We start from the raw sequence: 6,801 nt of genomic DNA on the forward strand, positions 1-6,801 counted from the left end.
CCTTAATGTATACATCAAGGGATATTTATTAATAGGATCCGATAGGTAATAGGATGTGTGCTTTCCGCTTCATTTCCTGTTCCTTGTTTGGTTGTGGGCTTCAAGCAGATTCACCCGGCCTATTATCCATTCGATCTTAGTTATATATATGTTCCGTACACATTGTGTCATCATAAGGGGTACCAGGTATGGGTCAGGTCATAGGATACTAATTCAATGCACAGTTTTCTAGTACAAAACATACTTTTCAAACAGAACTTTTGGTATTCAAAGCTAGAAACTTACCAATAAAGGGTTTAATCCATTTTATTAAACCAGTATAACTTAAAGGACCTTACGTGATTAATTCTATAATACCTTAGTTTATACATCAGGGTTATATATAATTAATACCCGATAGATAGTTGGATGTGTGTCTTCCGTATCATTCCCTGTTCCTTGTTTGGTTGTGGGCTTAGGGCAGATTCACACAATTAACTATCTATTCGATATTAGATCATATATAGCTTGTATAACCTAAGAGATTATAGGAGGAACCACTGTGGTTACTATTTTATTATAAGAAATAAGGGTTTTCTTAAAGGATCTTTTCATCAAATATAAAGGAACTATTACAGTTAACTCAGTGAGTACCAAGTGAATACACCAGGGTTATATACAACAATGATCTAACAACCAATGGGATGTGTGTCATCCGCCCCATTTCATGTTCCTTGTTTGGTTGTGGGCTTAGGTCAGATACACACAATTGATTTTTTGTTTACTCTGAGTTTTATATAACTTGTATCCATTTAGTACTCACAGAAAGGATTGTAGAGTCATTTTTACTTATCTTTCATCAAAGCAGGAAATATAGGATTTTCTGGAGGAACAGGCGAACTTTTCTAAAAACATAACTTACAACTTACTAAACTTTCTACAACATACTTACATCACTAAAATTTTATGAACTCACCAGCTTAATTGCTGATAAACTCTTTCAAATAACTTGTATTCTCAGGAATCTAGTAGACAGGTACTCGCGCTGGGAATTCAGAAGATGGAGAATAATAGGTTCAAGTCTTGTTTTGTTATTTGCTTATGTATTCTATGTTTTGTGAACACAAACTTTGTAAACACTTTCTTTCTAAAGAAATGGTTGTTATTTACTTTGATTATTATGATGCATGTCTTGTGATACTAAACATGACGTCCTCCACCCTAAAACGTTTCCGCCGTTCCGATTTTGGGTTGTGACAGGATCTACTGCCCTCACGGCTATAAAACGCGTTGTGACAAGGAAGGTATTCACACCCCCTTATAAGGAAATGTTTCGTTCTCCTTCCAAGGAGATGTGGGATCAGGTGCAACCCACATTCACCCCCCCCCCCATTATATGGTTCGACGTCCCCGTCGAACACATTGCCCTGGCTTTGATACCATTTGTAACATCCCCCTTAGGCAGGTATCACAATATTGTCCGCTTTGGGCTCCTGACATGAAAACTTCCCAGGAGGTCACCCATCCCTAAATTGCTCTCACCCGGGCACGCTTAACTGTAGAGTTCTTATGCGATATGTTGCCCTCACGACTATAAAATGCGTTTTGACAAGGAAGGTATTCACACCCCTTATAAGGAAATCTTTCGTTCTCCTTCCAAGGTGATGTGGGATCAGGTGCAACCCACCTTGTAACAACCATAAACCAGAACCCAAAATTTCATTTTGAATCATTAAATAAAACCATATTTATAAAATCATCACATAAAATCATAAGTCATTGTATCTTAACACATCATAATCATCTAACAATTATATCATAGTAAAAATATCACAGGCTAAAAACATGGTGTGTGCACTGTAATCATCCCGAGCTCTTCCCATTGCTATCGGAAGTACCTGAAACCGAAACTGAAAACTGCAAGCACGATGCTTAGTGAGTACCCCCAAACTACCACATCCCATACACATAATCACATAACTTGGGCCTTGCCCACTACATCGGGCCCTGCCCCGTATCAGACCGCATCCGGCATCGGGCCCTGCCCGACATCGAGAAAAGATCGGCATATGTATGAGCATATCTAATAATTCACATAAACATAATCATAATCACCTAATCATAGACATATAAACATTCCTCGGGCCCCGCCCGACATCGGACCGAGATAGCGAAAGCATAAAAACATTCCTCGGCAACCGCCCCGGCATCGGACTGTAGTCCTGAAAGCATACAAATTGTAAGTCCCCAAATATGGAACCAACTAGTGATCAAACACAAGAACAAGCTATAATAAATGAGAATAAGGAGTAGAAGCAAGAATGATCCAAAATGCACACGTTTCAATTAGGCCGCAAACATCAGGTACACTGGATACACACACATACATCGTTTTTTACTATGACAAGACTGACACATATTTATAGGGAATAGTGAACCGAACACAGTTCACGACCGCAAACATGTTGGCGGCAGCAAACACCCATACAACCGTAAATATCCAACCGAACACCCAGTACTTACAAGACCAAAACCTATTCAGACCTATACAGATGAATGCCCAGCCCAAACCAACAAAATATGACCTAACAGTCTCCCCCTTGGTTTGTGGCTAGCATGAACTCCGTCTTTTTGAATGATCAACATGTCTGACCTTCCCATCGCCCCGAGCCACATCTTCTTTTCAATGATCTCTACAATCATCCCAGTAAACTCCTTTTTAGCAACCTTTAGAATTTAATCTGTGACATGAATTTTATGTTGAGCCAAAGTGTGGATGTCCCGTTCACCAAATTGAAGCAGATCCTTCTTATCAACCATACAAAACACACCATCTGGGAATTTAATTACAGCAGATGTTGTGGCTTCATGATAAACCTAGTATTGCATATTTCTTAGAGATCCATCACAAAAGTTCTGAACAATAGGAATCTGTTTAATCTGGTTAGTAGGGGGCCACATCACAGTCTTGAAGGGCATGTTGGTCTTTGGAACCATCACATATTTGAAACGCTTTATGAAGGATTCAACAGTCTTCATTCCAGTAAATTTCCTCTTTACTTGATTCTCTAAAAAAAGCTTGAGTTCTGTTCCTCGAGGATCGTTAGCTGGATTTGAAAAGGGAGCATCAGCAAGTTTAGAAAGATCTACTCTCGTCCAATAGCAAATATCATGATTGTCCTTGTAATACTCCACATTTCCACTTTTCCGCTTGTGACAACCCGAAATTTCTATCTTGTAAAGCCGTTCAATTCAATCTAAAGTCAGAATTATTTCTGCCATCTTTTAGCCTTCTTAAAGGTCCGTTTGAGTGTTCTAAGCTTAGTACATTCAAGGATTGGTTCTTGGGAGGTATTACTTAAGTTCATTGTGTTGCATTCGGGTCGAAAACTCCATCACTAGGATTTCACGGCCGTAAACTCCACTCTGGCCGTAAACCCCTCCCCTTAAGTATGGGATCCATTCATTTTTATTCATTCTTCACATCTTCAAGGGATGGAACTCAACTTCTCTCTCATCTATCATCAAGAACACTCCCATTTACCTTCAAAAGTGTAAGTGATTCTTCCATTCTTTCTTGATATCCTCCTTGATCTAGTAACTCCTTATAAATTCATCGATGAATTCATCTTGTTTTGGATAGATCTTCAAATCTTCATCCATTTCACCAAGAACACCAAGAACATACACTTGTTATTGGTAACCGTGAACACCCCTAAAGGCTTCCAAATCGTATGTATTCCTTCTATGAACTTGTTATCTAGTAGAATCACTAGCCTTAATACAAAAATCAACCGATTTGTATGTGATCTTCAAGAGTTTACGGCCGTAAACTCTATTCACGGCCGTAAACCCTTGTTTGGTTCATAACTTTGGCCATAAACACTTACTAGATGCTTCCTAGGTATGAATTAAGACCCCAAATACTCCTTAGATGCTAGTTAGGGCCGCAAACACCTCTTAAAGTCATGCACTTGTGGCCGTAAACACACTTTGGTGTGGCCGTAAACACCCATTTATCAATCACATGTGATTGATACACTCCATGGTGAGTGTTCCGTAGTCCATAAGGTTGTTCCAACACTTGATTAGTTATTATATGCAGTAATTGTACACATATATTTGTCATTATATCCTTAATAGCGTCCGTTTGTGCTTGAGATTTCACTTGGCATACTTAGCTTCCTATATCGATCTTTCAGTCAAACCACTCAGTGCAGGTCAGTTCATACCCATACAATCAACCTTTTAACTGTTTTAAATGATATTTTTTTTTTTTGGGGGGGGGGATACAAGTTGAACAAATTGTAATTGTGTTAGTATAAACATTTATATACTGTTAAATATATTGTTTCAAATGGTTATTAACTACTTTTACAACACTGCTAAACTTCCTTTTAAAACCCTTTTCAAAACTCTTGTAAACTCTTTTAAACACTTTTAAACACTTTTACCTTCAAAACCATATTCATGCATATATTAGTGTATAAGTATACTTTAATGGACTTAGGACTATTGTTAATAACCTTGACTCATGTTCCTTGTTTGGTTGTGGGCTTAGGGTAGTATGCACTAGTCCGATTGTCGATTAACGTATGATTATACATGCTAAATGCCTACATGAATATTAAATCCTATTTTCAAGTTGCACTTAACTCAATTGTATATGTCGAGCAATTGAGTTGGTTCTACAAACTCAGATACAAAACAAACCTACTAGTAAAATATAACTGGTATATTTAGAGAACATATGCATTTATATATACAAGTAAAGAAAAGAGAACATATACATATACATATACAAGTATAGAGGAGAGAACATATACATATACATATACAAGAACATTAACAGAAAGTACAAACATGCTATAACATGTACATGATGTCACACCCCAAAACCGAAACGGCAGAAACGTTCGGGGGGAGAACGTCATGTTTAGTATCACAAGACATGCATCATAGTAATCAAAGTAATAAAAAACCATTTCATTAGAAAGAAAGTGTTTACAAAGTATGTGCTCATAAAACATGGAGTACATATGTAAATAACAAAATAAGACTTGAAGCTATACTGCTCCATCTTCTGAATTCCCAGTGCGAGTACCTGTCTACTAGTTTCCTGAGAATACAATTTATTTTGAAAGAGTTGATCAGCAATTAAGCTGGCGAGTTCATAAGATTTTAGTGATGTGAGTAAGTTGTAAGAAAGTTTAGTAAGTTGTAAGCTCTGTTTAGAAAAGTTTGCCTGTTCCTCCAGAAAATCCTATATTTTCTTCTTTGATGAAAAGTAAAAATGACTCTACAATCCTTTCTATGAGTACTAAATGGATACAAGTTATATAAAACTCGGAGTAAACAAACAATCGATTGTGTGTATCTGCCCTAAGCCCACAACCAAGCAAGGAACAGGAAATGAGGCGGATGACACACATCCCATTGGTTGTTACATCCTTGTTGTATATAATCCTGGTGTATTCACTTGGTACTCACGAAGTTAATTTTAATAGTTCCTTTATATTTGATGAAAATATTATTTAAGAAAACCCTTATTTATTATAAAAAAAATAGTAACCACAGTGATTCCTTCTATAATCACTTAGTTTATACTAGCTATATATAATCTAATATCGAACAGATAGTTAATTGTGTGAATCTGCCCTAAGCCCACAACCAAACAAGGAACAGGGAATGAGGCGGAAGGCACACATCCAACTATCTATCGATTATTAATTATACATAACCCTAAAGTATAAATTAAGGTATTATAGAGTTAACCACCTAAGGTCCTTTAAGTTATGCTGGTTTAATAAAATGGATTAAACCCTTACTGGTAAGTTTCTAGTTTTGTATATCAAAAGTTCTATTTGAAAAGTATGTTTTGTACTAGAAAACTGTGCATTGAATTAAGGTCCTATGACCTGACCCATACCTGGCACCCCTTATGATGACTTAATGTATACGAAACATATATATAACTAAGATCGAATGGATAATAGGCTGGGTGAATCTGCTCTAAGCCCACAACCAAACAAGGAACAGGAAATGAAGCGGAAAGCACACATCCTATTACCTGTCGGATCCTATTAATATATATCCCTTGATGTATACATTAAGGAATCATAAGGTTAACATTATGGTCCCTTTCTACTGAATGTACTAGACCCGACTGTTTTGTTTGTCGTTTGAAAAAGATGTAAGTTTTCTCTAGTTTATAACTATCTTGACTCGAAAATAGTTTGCATTAACTTTCAAGTGGAACAGTCACTTTATGAAAGTAATGGGAAAATATAAGTACTCAGTTGTCTTTTGAATTGACATCCTGACGTACTGATTACCTTAAAACATGTTTGTTTTATTGAGGTCATAATGTGAAGGCTAGTACCCATACTATACACTCTCCCTGTCAATAGATTCTGGGAACCAAACGCGACTTCAGCAAACCAGTTGCTAGGCCGTGTAATCCATATTAAAGTTATGTGATCATGTATACCCAATTTAACTATCACCTTTTGTTTAGAACAATGAGTTAGTGATTCATTGGTATAATTAGATCTTGTAGTTGTTCCATGCTATAGCATCTTAGTATCTTCGTTCTGTTATAGTATCTTAGTGTGTTCTTTCTATTATAGTATCTTTGCATGAACTGAACCCCTAAACTATGCCCCTTATAGTTTACTAGTATTTTACTTGAACTGTTATTGAAAAGACTCATTTTACTACTAAGTTATGCTTGTACTTTAAAAAATGGAGTTTTGTTAAACTATAAAGTAACATAACTTTAAAAGAGTTTTTAAAATGTTTTGATCATTTATAAAAGACATA

Source organism: Lactuca virosa, chromosome 3 (genome assembly GCF_052849685.1).
Source record: "Lactuca virosa cultivar CGN04683 chromosome 3, Lactuca_virosa_CGN04683_v6, whole genome shotgun sequence".
Classification (NCBI taxonomy): domain Eukaryota; kingdom Viridiplantae; phylum Streptophyta; class Magnoliopsida; order Asterales; family Asteraceae; genus Lactuca; species Lactuca virosa.